This window comes from Squalius cephalus (assembly GCF_949319135.1).
Source record: "Squalius cephalus genome assembly, chromosome: 2".
In the NCBI taxonomy this organism is placed as follows: Eukaryota; Metazoa; Chordata; class Actinopteri; order Cypriniformes; family Leuciscidae; genus Squalius; species Squalius cephalus.
This window is the reverse complement of record NC_137123.1, coordinates 46,703,367-46,721,447: the sequence shown is the minus strand read 5'-3', so window position 1 is coordinate 46,721,447 and position 18,081 is coordinate 46,703,367. Positions and strand designations below refer to the sequence as shown.

The following is an 18,081-nucleotide window of genomic DNA, read 5'->3' as shown; positions in this document are numbered from 1 at the left end:
ACCCAGAAGCGCTGCGCTGTTACACTACGTGAACTCACTCAGAGGCCCACACAGAAGAAAATGAATAGTTGTATAAAGTTGTTATTTTTGTTTGTTTTTGCGCACAAAAAGTATTCTCGTCACTTGATAAACTTATGGTTGAGCCACTGTAGTCACTTGGACTATTATAAACTTTGTCTTTACTAACTTTCTGGGCCGGCACGTTTCAATAACATAGAACTTAGAAGCCTATGGAGGAGTGAGACAGCTCTCAGATTTAATCAAAAATATCTTAATTTGTGTTCCGAAGATGAATGAAAGTCTTTCATTAGAAAGTTACGGGGTTGGAACAACATGAGGGTGAGTAATTACTGACAGAATTTTCATTTTTGGGTGAACTAACCCTTTAATCTTTTATTTTTTTGTTCTTTTCTCTTTTTTGGGGGGCTGTTCCTTTTTTACACAGTAAAAATGAAGGCAAAATATCTGCATTTTAAGGATACTTTTAAAAAGGCTTGGTTGTCTTGTTGCAGTGCAGGTTGTAGGCTTTCACCAGTTTTGTAAATATCTATTTTTATTTTTAAGAGATGCATTACAGAACCCCTAAGATGTTATTAAAACAGAAAGAGTCGTAGCAGTAAATATTTCATTCGGCCTTTAAAAGCTGTCTGTTTTAATGCACACAATGCAAAAAGCCAAGCAGAAGAGCATGCCAGATGTCCTCACTGCTGAGCAGAGCAGAATCATGCTTCTGTGTTTCGATCCACTGACCACAACGTGCTCAGTGAAAGTCAAACTCTAAAGACAGGCTTCAGGACAATATCTACATTAACTGACTGAAAATTATACTCTGGTGTGGGTTACGGAAGCTCATAAAGAGAAAATTGATGGGTTTGTCTGCTCTGGATGCCGTATAAGGTAATCATTTTAGAGTGAAACGCAAATCTCTTACATATTGGGAACTCTATTTAAGTCTGCAGTTTAGCAAAGCAACACCCTCTCATCGTAGATAGATGGTTAGTATGAAAAAACAAACAAACTTGCTTTTACATTATAATTCATTCACATTAATACCATACCTTATCATGAAAACAAATACAGTGATAAAAAGTCCTAAAATGTATTATTTAAAGACAGACAGATAGCTTGTCTTATCCAGTCTGCCCTCAATGATGAGGAAAATTGAGACTTTATGCTCTAAGATTAAAATGCTTCAGATTACCACAATACCAGCATGGTTCCACTCAAACCCATTTGTTCTGTAATTGCTATCATTTCCTGTGTAGAGTATCCTCTTTCTTTTCTTTACGGCAAAGTGTTTGTGTTTATTTCTGTTGGCTCTGCCTCCAACACTCTTCTTGGACCCTGATGATCTTAAGCTCTTCTTGAAATCAATAACACTGCCTTTTTACGCATAGCTAAAGTGTGAGCTTCATGTTACATGTAAACCATTTCTGCCCAGTTCCTAATTCCAATACTAAATTTGGCAAATTTGTGCAAAGTCATTAGACCTGAGGGGTACCAACAGTTCAAAGTTGTAGTACTAAAATTACTAAAATGGAAACACAAAAGTAATTAAAACTATATTGAAATATAAATAAATGAATAAAAAAAAAAATCACAAGAGCACATAAGTAAAAAAAAAAAAACAACACTAAAATAAAAGTGAAAACGGACAGCATAAAATAAATAATAGTTAAATAACAAAAAACTTTCTCCACAGTTGAAACTAAGCTGCAAACAGTTTGTTCTATACTTCTGCAAATGTCTGACGTGTGCATTTGAACGCATGAACACATGAACCCACATTTACACATCATCGATGCCTATTTAGTTTTCATAAATCTGACTCGCCCAGTTGCGTTGAGGAAATACGGAGGAAGTAGGATATCACTGATAACATCAGAAGAACTGTCAGACCTTGGGATGTTCCCGACTGTATATATAACAAGATGCTGTACATATCATACAATTGCTCATATTACAACTGAAAATCAGCTGGGAAAAAAATGACTAGTAAGACACTGGCATTAGAGATGTAACAAGCAATTTATGAGAAAACATCCATAAACTGTCATCTAAAATAGAAACATTAGATATGATTCACAGGAAGTGCAGATTAGCTTGCAATGTAGGGCATGTCACAAGTACTGTAGATCAGTGAGACTGAGAGAAGCAGGACACAGCCACAGTGCTGGAGCGGATCCCTCAAGGGCATCCACCCCCTCGTTCTACTGGAAAAGAGCTTCACTGAGAACACATCACCATAGCAACATTGAGAGACGTAAGGAGGCCATGAATATCTGAACCAGAGCATAAGGGGGCGTTCACGTAGGACAATTTCTTCAATTAAAACCAGCTAAACGGAACACAACGGAAGTGAATTAACTCCCATACACTGCTGCAAATAAAACAGATAGCGTACCCTAATACGTAATATGTAAATGTATCTGTATATTGATCTGATTGGTCCATTGTTTTGATGTAAATTGGTGAACTATTTTTAACTTGACATGGTGTCAAATCACAGAGATCGTGGTGGAAGATGCTGAAAAAACAATGATACATAGCACAGTTCACACAGCAGCAGAATACAGTTGTCACTCTAGTATTTGAGTCCTTAATTTGGTTATGTTTACACACAGTATGGTTATTTACGGGAGCGACAACTGCATTCTATATCTGAACTCACACCCGTAAATTTTCAGGACGCATTCTCAGAAAACCGCTGTGTGACGGAACCGGACTGGACAACTAGTTGTCGGTCACGTCATACAGTGCGAGAGAGACGCTCTGTGCTACAAATGCATTTCTACCATAGGCATTAGGGCTGCACGATATTGGAAAAAAAATTACATTGCGATATTTTTTTCCCAACGATATATATCGCGATATTGCGAGCCATCAATCCAGGCTAAAGTCAATTCCATGTTATTAATAATTTCACTAATAAGCAAGCTTCATTACAAGTAACAAAAAGGCCACTTAATATTTTATTCCAGAAACATATTTCTCTCAGAATTCGTTGAATGTACTACACAGGACCTAACGTTCTTCAGGTTCTAGGACCCGAAAAATTATGTTTTCTGTGCTGATTCGGTGAAGCGTTCATGTAAACGGCACCTAGAACCAGCAAAAGTAATGATTAATAATATGTAAAATATTACAATGAGACATTTTAATTGTTTATTAATAAACAAGTGTTTTCTGTAAAGATGAAGTTGACAATACTGACTCGCGATCTTCGCAGCAGTGATCAGGAGAAAAGCACTTTTCATACAGATTAATTTTTTTTATTTTTTTTAATGGTTCTTCTGTAGATAATAGTTATATTTCATTTTTTTATTATTATTGTTATTTTTAGGTGTGTGAGGCGAGTAGGCTACCTTTTATGCTGAGTTTCGGTTCATGGATGATAGCTTAATCTCCAGTTCAGGGCTGGCTGCAATATTTAATTTTTAGGCTATTTATTAAATCCAGGAAATTGGATAATGAAATACTGATTAAAATTAAGATACAATTAATACAAAACGAAATTCGTTTTAAAGAAAGGCTTTGTGCTTTCTGTTTGAGGTCTCTGTGAAAGTTTTAAAGCAGTCTTTTAGTGCCGCTTTCATAAGGTCGCGTGACGCGTCCGTAATGTCACGTAACATTGTTTTTTCCTCATAAATGCGAACACGAAACGACTTTTTTTTAAAAGACAACCATCCACAACTTTATAACACTCCAGCAAATGAGCCTACCACTTTTTGGTCAACATCCTCCTTTTTGTAGACGAAATTGGCTAGTCCCAAATAGCTGATTTTGACTTTTTTTGCGGCGGATCCTCTTCGTCGCGCATTTTTAGCTATAGGATTGCCAGTGAATGTTGGCTGTGAGCGGTGAGCTGCGGCACAGCGAACCAATCATTGTGCAGGCACGCGGAACGCGTCGCGTATGTCACCCCAGCAAAAAGCCATACAACAAAGCCATACAACATGTTTACTGTGTGCTACCCTGGTGCTACCGTTCTCTTACACTATGGGTGCTACTAACGTTACCCTTCACATCGCATGTTCCGGCGATGTGACTATCGCTCATTCGCACATCGCGATGTCGATGTTAAAACAGAATATCGTTCAGCCCTAATAGGCATATTAGCGGGTGGGACGGTTAGGACATGTCCCCAACACTTTTTGCCAGGGTCGATAATGTCCCCACCAATTTGAATCTCGCTGCACGTATATACCTAATGCAAATGAAACATATCCAGTTGATGTTCATTTGTGTTAAATAAGAGGCGATCTGGCACTGAAATGTGTTGTTTTTTAAATCATGCTGAGTGTTTGTTGCCAATGTTATCAGTTGCGGAACTTTCTCTTCACACAGACAAACACTTCAATCTATTGCTTAATGCCGTTGAGGAGACTCTCCATTCTTTCCAGTGAAATCACAAAACAAAATGCACACAATGTGCCCTTGCTCTTGATATACAATCATTAATGAACATCTTTGATCTTATTAAGGAACAATACGAGGGCGGATTAGAACCCGGAACCTCTGGCACGCTTGACAAAAGTTCTACCACCAGACCATTAGGGAATATGAATAGGCCTACTATCTATACATAGGGTCTATGTATTTATTCACTAACGTAAAGAATCTCGGGACTAACAATATATTGTAAAATAGTAGCCTGGGAAAACCCAGACAACTTCCGGCAAATTTAGATTTGCTCTGCAAGTAGTCTGGCAAAGAGCTCATTCAAGCCCATTTCTAATCCGTCGAAATCGAGGCACCAATCAGAAACGTTGGGGCGGGCTTTACACAATGACGATCGCTCTGATTGGTTTTAGGTCTATCCAATTGCGCCCAGAGGCATTTGAGCGACGTCTGTTGGTGAAGCCACCAACTTTTAAATGCATTATTATATACAAATTGCAAACACATGAGGACAGTCTCCATGAAAGACCCACTGGCAGATGAACGTGCTACTACATTTCTCTCCGAAACGGTAGGAAATTAAATTAGATTTAATAGAAGATTTTAACTGTGACAAGATGATTGACAGGGCAGTTTACGTGACAGGATGCACGCGACAGATCCGTCCGATAAAGATGACGAAGTAGTATGTCCCAAAGCTTGCCTACTTTTTTGCTACACATTCAAAAGTAAATACATTTTCTTCACAAAAAGAGTACATACTTTTATGGCGTAGTGTAACTGTAGACGCAGCATATGGCTTTACACGATGACGATCGCTCTGATTGGTTTTAGGTCTATCCAATTGCGCCCAGAGGCATTTGAGCGACGTCCGTTGGTGACGCCCCTTTGGAAATTAGTTATTAATGAAGCTTTGCCAGACCATAACTCAGTTACTACTGAGAATGGTCTGGTTTTAACCAGGCTAGTAAAATAGTAGATGTAAGAATGAAATCCCATTAAACATGAGATATTGATACATTAAATTCAATGTACTATTGAAATTGATTTCTGGACATTGAAATGTTATTTTTTCTACAAAGGTTATTATATATCTAATATAGCATTGCATTAGCATTTGTATTGACACAGCCATGGTGCACTGGGAAAAATTCTCATCTTTCGAATACATATAGCACAGACTGAACACAAGAATAATTCCTAAACCTGAAGATCTGCGCTAACAAGGCTAAACAACAAATACAAGGCTGTGGGTTTGAGAGGGCACTAAAGCATGTGAGTTGTAGAAGAAATGTAGCATATTAGCAAATAAATAAATAATTATTTTGAACCGGTATACTGTGAATTATTTTTAAAAAAGCTTACTAGATCTGTCCCTATGCTAAACACAAAAATATAAATTAATTTATAGGTGTACCATTTCTCAAATGTTGAAAGAAAAAAAAAAAGACAAATGAGTATGCATGTAATGTATTTAAATAAATAACTTAAAAATTTTACATTTAACATTGTAAAGTTATGGGTTATGGATGAAAACAGTTGCATATTCTTTTTGGTAAAGGCTTAAAGACAAATACTGTGCAATGTCAGCCTGTTTCTTTTTCACACATAATTATTTTGTATTTAAGGGATAGTTCACCCAAAAATGAAAATTTTGTCATCATTTAAAGGGGTCATCGGATGCCCATTTACCACAAGTTGGTATGATTCTTTAAGGTCTTCGTGTAAAGTTTGTAACATACTTTGGTTAAAATTCCTCAATGGTTGTGTAAAACAACATCCTTTTTACCTCCTCAAAAACAGCTTTGTTCACAGCGACCCGTTTCGGTGCATGTCTCTTTAAATGATAATGAGCAACTGCTCACCCCACCCCTCTCTTCCACACAAGACAAGTGCTGCCATGGCAACCTGCCTTGCAGAAAGTATACAAATGGCTGAGGGTGGAAATATGCTAATACGGGACAGTCCGTCAGCGGTCATGGGCGGAGCATGAGCAATAAGACATCATATTTCTTAGAAAATCCAAACAGCTTGATTATTGAGAGTGTTTAGGCTTTTTGAGGATTAAAAAAAAAAGGAGCGAATGGATTTTTTTCATTGTATGGTGGTTGTGTCCACAACTGGTGGTTGTGTCCAAGACACATTTATATGCAAACACCATATAAAAGTGAATTTTGCATCCAATGACCCCTTTTGTCGCAGTTCATGGATCTGTGTGTTCATTTTGCGTATGTGTGGTGGCTTGTTTGATGCCAAGTAACCAGCTGATCATTCCAATCAGTCATTCAGCTGCAGCTAGTCAGCTGCTTATATCTAGCTGGAGTGAGATATGCTTGGTGTGGGTTCGTCACTCTTGTTTTGTTCTCTCTCTCAGTTCCTGTGTCTGAGTTTCCAAGCTGAGTTCATTCCTGCATCCTCATCTGTGCTTCTACGCAGTTCAGATCTAAAGTTTTCTTCAACCAGCAGTCCGGTCTGAGTTCCCACGCTGAGTTTGATTCCTGTCTCTTCAACGGCATCTCTCTCTCTATTGGATTATTGCATTGAGTTTGCCAGCCTTGTGGTTGCGCCATTCTGTCGGAGTATTATCGCTGTCCTGACTGTCTAAATAAACTGCCATACTTGCATTTGGATCTACGACTCTCATTGTGACACCTTTAAGCCCTCAAGTTGTTTCCAAACCTCTATGAGTTTCTTTCTTCTGCTGAACACAAAAGAAGATTATTTTAAAGAATGTTGGTAACCAGACAGTTGACGGTAGCCATTGACTTCCGTCAATTGTTTCATTACCAACATTCTCTAAAATATCAAACTCAAACGTCTTTCAAACGAAAGAAACTCATACAGGTTTGGAACAACATTTAGTTATGACAAAGTATTCATTTTTGGGTAAACTATCCCATTAAGTTGACACTAAACATCATTTGCTGAAGTTCACTTTCAAGGCAACAATTGTGTAGACCCTTAACTATGCATGTATCCCACCACTCTCAAATAACCACTGTAGCCAGAATTAAACATTCAGCGAAAGCAACCTCATGCCCTATGTGTTGGCTTGGTCTACATAGGTCACACTCACAACTTATTATATTTCTATTTTAACAATTAGTGTCTATGTTTACCAGTGTTACAATAGTCAGGCAACTCTAAAACAAACACATTTCCCAGACTCCTAAAGCCCTTGTAATTTTCCGCATACCATCCCTGCTTGGGTGTGTTACATAATATTTATATAAGCAAGCCTTGTGCAGAATTTCTGTCACATCAAAGAGTGCATGCTAAAGATGACATCTGATTTTAATACCAGACTGAATAACAACAGGAATTTACCACTATGAACAGATCATTCTTGGCTAACACTACACACCAGAAGTCACACCATGAAGCAGTTACTGTAGTCCTTATGCCAACCATAAAGATGCATCAAGAACAGATTATTCTAAATATATATAATCTATCAAGATATCATTTTCTCCACACACAAATTAGCAATAATGAAGCATTGCTGTATCAGGATAAAAGAAGAAGCCTACATTCTGGCCAACATAACAATGTAAAAACAATGTCATTGAGTATTATCATCCAGTGACAAAATGTTACCAGCAGCAAGAGAATCAATGGAGCATCAACAGTGCATATCAGAAAGAGCTCCAGCTGAAACCTACCATCAACCAGCTGTTCTCAAGGCACCATCCCACATGTTGATACCCGGCAATGCTGCGTTTCACGTCTGCACTGAGAAGAGAGGAAATCTGAACACAGCTAAGCCAGAAAACAGATGACAGCTCATTTCAAACTAGCATATGAGGAGAAGGATTACTGGTCTCTCACTCTCTCTGGATCTTTAATCAGGCCACACCTTTCTTTCGTTCACTCTCTACGTCATTCATAAATTCAGCATGTAAACATTCACTTTCCCCCCCTCTCTTTTTCCTCTCATCAACTCACTCTCTCTAAATGCTAACTCACTGCAGTACTCTTTGCAAAGCATTGTGGGATTGTGATGTAATTCTGACTTAGAGGAGATGAAGGTGCAGATGCCGCCAATGCGAGTCAGTTTCTCAGCCAATAGGGCATTAGGAGATTAGAGAAAACAATGATCCAGAAGCAATAGTGCCAGTGTGTGTGTGTGTGTGTGTGTGTGTGTGTGTGTGTGTGTGTGTGTGTGTGTGTGTGTGTGTGTGTGAGAGAGAGAGAGAGAGAGAGAGAGAGAAAGAGAGAGAGAGAGAGAGAAAGAGAGAGAGAGAGAGCATGAGAAAGCGCAAGCCAATGAGATACAGCTGCTTTTGTCAGCATGCATCCTTAGTGCTGACTCACAGTAAGGCAGTCAGAATAAGAGGGACGCTGTGGGACTGAAAAACACACACACAGCTAGAATAAACAAACATATACAGTTCCAAGAATGAAAGCTTTATGAATATGAATTTGGTAATGAATAATAATTAAGAGATGTGGTCAAAACCAAAGGAATGTGAAATGAAAAAAACAACAACAAAAAAAACACCCTCAACAAGACAACTTTTTTCCCCCTATATATATATATATATATATATATATATATATATATGTGTGTGTGTATATGTGTGTGTGTGTGTGTGGACTACACCCCCCCCCACCACCACCACCACCACTCGATTCATATGGATTACTTTTGCGATGCCTTTAGAAACTCTCTGAAGCATGAAAGTTTTGGTTGCATGGACCTTCAATGTACAGAAATCTCTGGCTATCTATGAGGATGAATGAAAGTCTTATGGGTTTGGAACGACATCAGGGTGAGTAAATGATTACAGAATTTTCCATTTTGGGTTAACTGTCAGTTTTTAACTTATTATATAACCAGTGTAACTCATTTAATAATCAATTCTGTGGTGTCAAAATTGTTATCATGAAATGGTATTGCTTTTTGTGTCCACTATTGCAATTCTTCTATTGTAACAACCCAAGTTTGTACACAAATAAGCAATCAGGTAAAGTGTAAGAAAACAAAAGCATAAAATGAAAGACAAATTCATATACAGTTGTATAATCTACAAGTGGCTCTAATTTTTCAATCACTCAAAAATAATATTAAATGCATATTTAATATACCCTAACAGCAACACCTTTTTTTGATATCTTAGGTTTAAGCAAAAGCAAAGTTAATCATGACAAATCATTATTAAGACAATATTTCACATTAATATGCATTGCTTTAAACAGAAATTTCATGGTAGGGTTTACTCACTCTCTCACAGAGAGAAATCCTAGTTTTCTTCAGAATACAGCTATAGCAAAGCATTACTGCATTACAGTTCAGCTCTGCTATGATGATGTTGATCTAAACAGTCCAGCCCATCACAGGGCTTTCCAGATACTGAGCTCAGCTGTTTTGTTTATGACCCGCCTTTGGCAATTGACCACATTGGATTTGCACAATTGTACTGACCAGTGACCATGGTGATACCAAGACCTTGACCACATCAGTCCAAACAACAAAAGCATAAACAAAGCTCTGTGTTTTAGTGAAAAGTAAACCTATTTTACTTACAGCAGAGTGTAGGCTAGGGATTTGAGTAAGACCATTCTTATAGTGATCTGAAATCAGATATTTGATTGTTAAAGGGATACTTCACCTCTGGGAAGATGAATGTGTATTTAAAATAGGTCATTTAAGTAGAAGAAATGTTAAGAAATTTTTCAATTTGGAGCTTTCTAGACTGAGAAAAGCCAGAAAATTTATTTTTGGCTTATGTGGATGAAAGACAACAACTCCCAGAATGCACTTGCTTCGCTGCCTTAGGAGGCCACGCCTACCGGTAAGGGAGCGCAGTTGGAAACAAACAAGGCTAGCCTACGTGATGAGTTTGCCAGGGATTTAGAGATCGCCGAAAATGTCCGGGATTTGGCTTTTGCGTTCTACAGTCGCCATTCATCATGTTTACTGTGGCGAGCAGGACGAGGCTGACGGCCGCGGGAGAACGGCGCGAGACCGGTGGCGTCATTACTGAGACGCGCCGGGTCTCGCATCTCTCACGGAGGAGCGGGAATTTTCTTAGCAATGGTAAAACGCACATCAACCGATCACTTGTTTAGCGTTCATGTAAACACTACATTCAGATTCACCAATCGGAATGAATTCAGTTAGATTGAAACAAAAGGTGTGCATGTAACTTAAACAATGAATGGCGACCGCAGAAAGCAAAAGCTGAATCCCGTACATTTTGAACGATCTTGCCCGCCAGACAAGTCCGAGAAAAGGAGGATGGAAACCCCTACTTACTCAGCTTTCTCCTACTATTAAGCTTTCTCCACAGAACAAGAGCCTGCTAGCTTAGCTTCCAAAGAAAGACGGCTGACACTGTGTACATTCTGTGAGTGAGATCCAACCCTCTATGGGCGGGCTGAAAACATGCGGAACTACGCCATCTACTGGCTGTAGTCTTTAGCCTCTGGCCAGAAAATCCTCCGATGACGCAAAATGACGATTTTTGCGTCATCGGAGGATTTTTTCCAGACAAAAAATACATAAATCTCTTGTCTCAGGGGGATATGAGGGTGGAAAGCAGGGTAATTCAAAAATACTACAGGTTTTCTACTAATACAAAGCTTAATGCTAAATCCTGAAGTATCCCTTTAATGTTGAATATACTTTACTGTAAGTATTAAAGCTAAATATATTTTGATTTGTCATCTTCCTAAGCAACCAATATAATAACATTTACCATTCTGCTGCCTTGACCAGCTCTGGAGGATACAATGTTATAAAACTAGTTTATTTTCATTTTTTATATCACTTTGGCATCTTTTTTCATGATTAAGTGGCACATTTTCCAAACTCAAAGTATTAATTTGATATCCAAAAAGATAATCATGATCATGGCTATTTCCAAAATGCTTAAGCTTATTTTTAATAAAGATTTCATCTAGACATACCTTTCAATTTAAGTAGCATAAGTACTGTATAAGTAAGAACTTTTCACTTGCATATGATCTCGTCCATTTAAAGGGTTAGTTCACCCAAAAAATGAAAATTCTGTCAGTAATTACTCACCCTCATGTTGTTCCAACCCCGTAAGACCTTCGTTCATCTTCGGAACACAAATTAAGATATTTTTGATTAAATCTGAGAGCTGATCACTCCTCCATAGGCTTCTAAGTGATTGAAACTTGCTGGCCCGGAAAAGTTATTAAAGAGATCGTTAATATAGTCCAAGTGACTCCAGTGGCTCAATCTTAAGTTTATCAAGCGACGAGAATACTTTTTGTGCGCAAAAACAAACAAAAATAACGACTTTATTCATTTCCTTCTCTCTGGGCCTCGTAGTGTTTTTGCGTAGCGCGTCTGTGTTGTACGTCATCACGCATCACATGACAATAGTGAGCCTACGTGGTGACGTGCAACACAGACGCGCTACGCAAAAACACTACGTACACTAACTCGAGGCTCAGAGAGAAGGAAATGAATAGTAGAATAAAGTCGTTATTTTTGTTTGTTTTTGCGCACAAAAAGTATTCTCCTCGCTTGATATACTTAAGATTAAGCCACTGTAGTCACTTGGACTATATTAACGATCTCTTTAATAACTTTTCTGGGCCAGCAAGTTTCGGTCACCTAGAAGCCTATGGAGGAGTGATCAGCTCTCAGATTTAATCAAAAATATCTTAATTTGTGTTCCGAAGATGAACGAAGGTCTTACGGGGTTGGAACAACATGAGGGTGAGTAATTACTGACAGAATTTTCATTTTTGGGTGAACTAACCCTTTAAATTCACTGATCTTAAAGTCGACATGAAACGATTGTTTTTTCCCTCTTTATTGTGACGTATATCAAAGTAAAATGGCTTCTAGAATGTAGGGCAGCCGCAGAAATTGATTTTTGACATCGGGAATTGATTGGATCGCTGCCATGTGAGTGACAGGTTGCTAGATGAAAAGGATTGAAACTGAAACTGGCTATTGGACAACATTGCCCAGCCCTTGTGCAGGTGCACACATTGTGTTTGTAAAGTATCAACATCTAAACTACTATTCAAAACCAATTAATTATTTTGCAGTATAACCACTACAGTTGACCATGTATTGTATGTAAAGTATTTGTGTGAGCATTTGCAGTGTGTTAGTATACAGCAGGATAGACAGCAAGGGAGAGGAACCAATCAATGACTTTGTAGAGGCTCATCAGAGAAGTCAAAGAGGCGGCCCTGGGGCCTCTGAAAGAGGGATGAACACTGTTGTATCAATGCAAGGTCAACTGTCAATTTTGATGTCACTCACTTACTGTATGGAAAGAAACATGTTAACAGTAAGAATGCACAATATGCACTACACTACACCATTGCTGTGTACATTAGTGCAAGTACTTGCTATCTATCTATCTATCTATTGACCAACAGAAAGAAAGAAAGAAAGAATGTGAAAGCGCATACTGGAGTTAAAAAAGAGCGATTCAAGCCATAGATTGTTGGGTCATTCAGTGAAAACCCACTTTTTTCATTAAACAGGATGTAAAATAGGGCTGTGTGATATGGACAAAAAAGCTATCACGATTTTATTTTAGCAATATTGCGATTTCAATTTTAATCACATTTTTGAAACAATATTTCCTAACACACATCCTTGTCTTATTGATGATATTTGAGGGCACCATATCTTTGCATAAATGATAGATTATGTGACGGCGTCGGTTATTTCTTATGCCTTTTTGAACTTTTATGTTGTGCAGTTCGTCAATGCCTTTATCAATTTTTGTTCATCTGGTTCAGAATGTGTGCCATTGTTTTTCTATGTAATCATGCACTAGGTGGACGTCTTTAACCATTGCGCTCATGTCTTTTGCAGCAACTCCCGCATGACACAGCATTTCTACGCAGCGGGAGCGCTCAAGGTAAAAGAAGTCCAACTTTAAAAAAAGCGTCTCTAGACCTGCAGCGATAGTTGCAAATTACCTAGCTATATAACACATCATCTCTCCTGTATCCAAAATATTCCAAAACCACAAATATTGATTTTTTCTCATCCTGCCCTGAATTCACCTTCCCCGTGTCTGTGTTTTCCTTGAACTTTACTTGTACTGAGAGAAAAGTCCAAGTATATTTGGCATGTACTTGAACTCAATCTTTTGATCGAGATATACAAGTTAAAAGTATAATTAAGTATTCAAAGTATACTTGGCTTGTAGTTGTGTTAACTCTTTTGATCGAGTAGCCTATTAAATATACTTTTTTACATAGTTTTTCATATACAGTCTTATGAAACTTACATTATTTGAAAATATTGATTAGAATATTGATATAAAACAAATATGTTTCTAATTCTGCGTATCTGAATTTTTGTGTAAGCTAGTCCACTTGTAGTGTATAGGAATTTACTCTACTTCTCCCCACCATTGACTGAATTTTCCAGCTATCCATGTTTTCACTGTTATACGGTAGGGGGCGCTATGACACATCTTCTAGTACAGAATCTCCGGATCAAAACACAGAAGAAGAAGCTGAAACAAGTGATAGAAGATTGCTCACTCAAATGGAAAATAACATAAATCATCAAACATTAAACAGCGTGTAAATCAAAACTGCTTAATATTACCAAATGAAATGAAGCGTAACCCATGAAGGGAAAACGACTGTGAAGCTTTGGGGGTGTTGGACTCGATCTACTCCATCCGTGTTTTGATCATCGTTCTGAATCTGATCAAGGCATAGTCTTTGACAAAAATGTGATTTTCTCAACTGTCACACTGCAGGAATATTTGCAAATTAATGCAATGGAAATATAACTAAATATACACATACACAAACAAGTCAAACAAGTAAAAGTAGGCTACACCTCAGAGAACTAAAAATATGAAAGAAAATTAGGTGCACACATAGACATGTTTGACCTTTGCCATACATTCACAGCCCAGGGTCGACAGCCCTCCCCCAACAGTTTCATCAGCAGCACTAATCATCATCTCATCAGGGCTTTAACCCAGACAAACACACACACACACACACAACCAGGGCATGTGTGACATCCAACAATGAGCACAGGAGAAACCACAAAGCAATAGTAAAACAGTACATTCTGCTCATTCATCCTACCACAACTCTTAAGAGGAATGGCAACTGTGTTTATTTAATCAGGTTAGCTAAATTCCTATTTCTTACGAACCTAAAAGATAATGAAATGACCCTACAGTGTTGACGCATCATTCAATAGAATAACCATGGAAACTGAATCATATCAACAACCTTTGAGTCTATGATTTCAGAATGAGGGCAGTGGGTAGAAAGAGCTGGTCAATGCACTGTAATATCTGTCATGTTTTACCATACGCCTTCTATATTGATTTATAAGAGCTTTGAGTTACCAATATAATAAACAATTCAATAGATGACAATTTTAATAACTTGAATTGAGAATCCTCCTTTAAAACTTTGTTATATGGTTTAGCCAAATTTGTGAACAGTCACAATACTTGTGCAAATACCCTGTTTTAGCTAATAAACATAATTTGACCAATTTGTCCTCAGCAACAACCTAACCTAAAGCCTTAAAGTGTTAGTCCACCCAAAAATGAAAATTATCACATAATTTACTCACCTTCAAGACATCCTAGGTGTTTATGACTTTCTTCTTTCAGCCAAACACAATCGGAGTTATTTAAAAAATATCCTGGCTCTTTTTGTAAGAAAAATATCCATATTTATAACTTTATAAATAATAATCACTGGCTTCCAGTAACAGTGTACGCGAGTCTAGTTCCGGCGGAAGCGCAGAGGACAGAGCAAAACAAAACATCAGTCACGAATTAGAAGTCTAAAACGAGAATTTGTCGGAGGATTTCGATATATACTGTTTGTTGCCCAGCCCTATTTGTTTATAGAGGCGTCTAACTCTCACCTAAGCTTATGCTACATTCTACATCCTACGTCATACGTCGGGTCAGAGGTCACTCTTCTGCCTGAACTCATCTAGCCTTGACACTTCTGCCTGAACACTGGCCTTTACTGGAAGCCAGTGATTATAGTTATAAATATTTTTTGTACAAAAACGAATTGCTTAACTTCAGAAGGCTTTTATTAACCGTCTGCAGCCGAATGGATTACTTTTATGATGGATGGATGTGCTTTTTTGGGCTTCAAAATCTCAGGGGCTACTCACTCCCATTATAAAACCTGGAAGAGCAAGGATATGTGTTTGGCTAAAAGAAGAATGTCATATACACCTAAGATGGCTTGATGGCGAGTAAATTATGGGATAATTTTCATTTTTGGGTGAACAATTCCTTTAAATTTCCGTTAAAACAGATTGGTAAGTCTAGTAAATTTTTGTCCAAAATGACCAATTTGTATACTCTACATACTAAAAATAATTATACTGAAACTATGAACCATACTTAAAACCTGCTAAAGTGTCAATTTAAATCATGATAGAATGGTGAGCAGAACTTCATTTGCATACAGCTGTGAGTGCAGCACACTTAGACAACAGGATTAATAAAAGAGGAAGAGATGTGCAGGAAACTGTGCAGGAACATCATTTGTTTTTGCATGTGTGACATCTTGTAGCAGATTTACAATAGCTTAAACATCAATCTCTTCTACACAAAACTTGTCTAATTTTATGGTCATTTTTTGGACAAAGTAGTATAAATCAATAACCACTTTTAGTTGTATGGGAATAAACAGCAAGGACATTTTTTTCTAATTTCTCCTTTTATGTTCAACCAAAAAAAAAAAAATAAAAGGATAAAAATAAATAATAATCACACAGGTTGCGAACAGCAGGGTGCATACAATAGGATAAATTTTTTTGGAGGGTTAATTTTTCCTTTCAGTGTTAAAATTAAAGACAACATTCTGTCTTTAGTACCACTAAAAATATCATGAGCCACTGCCTTCCTGTATGCAAACCAGGACACTGGGCCAATCAGCTTCCTGAGGACGCCTCTCTGCTTCAGTGTGTGTGATTCACAGCCCAAGAAGACAAAATGATCTTGTTTATAATCTGCATTTCCTATCACAGTCTAATTTTGGTTAAGACAAACAACAATACACAATGTTTGTCTGAAATTATGTGTTGATTCAGACAAACTGCTGGCTTGGAAGTAGTGCAGTGTTACAGAAAACTGCTATTACAACTGTGTGTGTATGTGTGTGTGGCAGCAACCTTAACTGATTATATGCATTACAGTGATCATTAAAATTGCAATCCCTGAGTGATTTACAATAGGAGAGCAGAGAGCACCACCAAGGTCTGTCTAACTGTCGAAAAGATTAACATTACAGAACTCTCTCACAAACACACACACACACGCACACGTCTTCTCATATCAGAGTGGCATATTTTCCTTGAATAGGCGTCAGTGCACAGTCTGCAAGTGTAGATAAACTCTTTCCAGACATGCAGGAAGGGAGCAGGGCTGTCACGTTACAATGAATTACCACAAAAAGAATGGCTTGTATAATAATGTTCAGGCATTCTGAATCTGAAATATGGTGGTGAATCATTATGATACAATTAATCACATGTGAATAAACCTCAATAAAAACGTCTGCTTACTGATTAAATGTAAATAGTGATAAATGGTAGGCCTAACTGTGATATTTCTAAACATGTCGGCTACAGGTGAATTCAAGTCAGGTGACCTGAAGCATCTGAACACACTGCTTGCTTGAGCTTCAGTCGAATACATGGCTTAAATAATAACAACATATTTTAATCATAAAGTTCATTATTTAAAATACCAGAACTGTAGTTTGTAACTTATCTTAAGGCTAAATATTAATGTAATGCATATCATCACAAACTTACAACCTAAGAACCGACATACGAATGTTTTCTAGTTATGTATTTTATGAAGAAATGCTTATTCATTGAAAAAAAAATAAAACAGATTGTCTGCTATGCCATGTAAAAAGTTATAGAAGCATGTTGCATGCCGCATAATGCATCACAATATTGTTTAAAAATGCACATGTTGCTGGCATCGCAGATAGCAGAATAAAGCAACACAACGTTGGGAAAGTGCATCTCTCTGGGTGCCTTCTTTTCTCTCTATGTCTAAAAATACTTACGCGTTCTCCATGTCTGCACTCCTGCTCAAGCCGATTAATTCCAGAAAACAAAACCGTCAGATTGTCTGTCCACTCATCTTTCTCAAAACGAAACGTGAGTCACGAATAACAAACTCACTGTACCGTCAGCTACTGTCAAAAGCCAAAGGGAGGAGCTGTAGAAAGTGACCAATCAGAGCGGGTTTGGTGAATGTCAGGGCGGAGTTACCGTCACTAGCCGCAACTTATGGCCAATCGTAAAGGTCTATTTTAAATGAAGTGGTTTTTTTTTAGGGGTTAAACTCTCACTGACCACGCAGCAGGGATGAGAGGATTTAAACAGTTCAGGTTGTGTATGTGTGTGTGTGTGTGTGTGTGTGTGTGTATGCAAATTTGTACCCAGAAGTGAGCTAAATCTGACAAAATCTCCTGAATCCTAACCCTCCTTTTGGGGTCGTTTTCATTTGTAAAAACGATAGGCCTATAAAAATGATTTTTTATTTTATTTATTTTTTATTAAAATAAACTGTATATTTAGTTTTCTTCAAATGCTACACACATTAAAATTAACTTGCTATTCACTTGTTTTCACGCATGCACCAATCTGCACAGTATGCACTATGCCTAATAAAGTCCATCAAGTAATTTTGCCAGATGTCA

The 18,081-nt window shown here is 37.7% G+C and overlaps 1 protein-coding gene across 2 annotated transcripts in view; it reads right to left on the bottom strand.

The window, feature by feature from the left end:
- trim2a (tripartite motif containing 2a) overlaps positions 1-17,586 on the bottom strand; it is a 38,047-nt gene extending 20,461 nt beyond the window's left edge. Inside the window, exon 1 of one of the 2 annotated variants that reach the window (XM_079858342.1) lies at positions 17,443-17,586. The gene's annotated coding sequence lies outside the window, so the exon portion shown is untranslated. Of the gene's footprint in view, positions 1-8,063; positions 8,378-17,442 lie in introns of those variants that run through there. The other variant, XM_079858341.1, reaches the window with a different exon arrangement.
- Between the last annotated feature and the right edge of the window lie 495 nt (positions 17,587-18,081).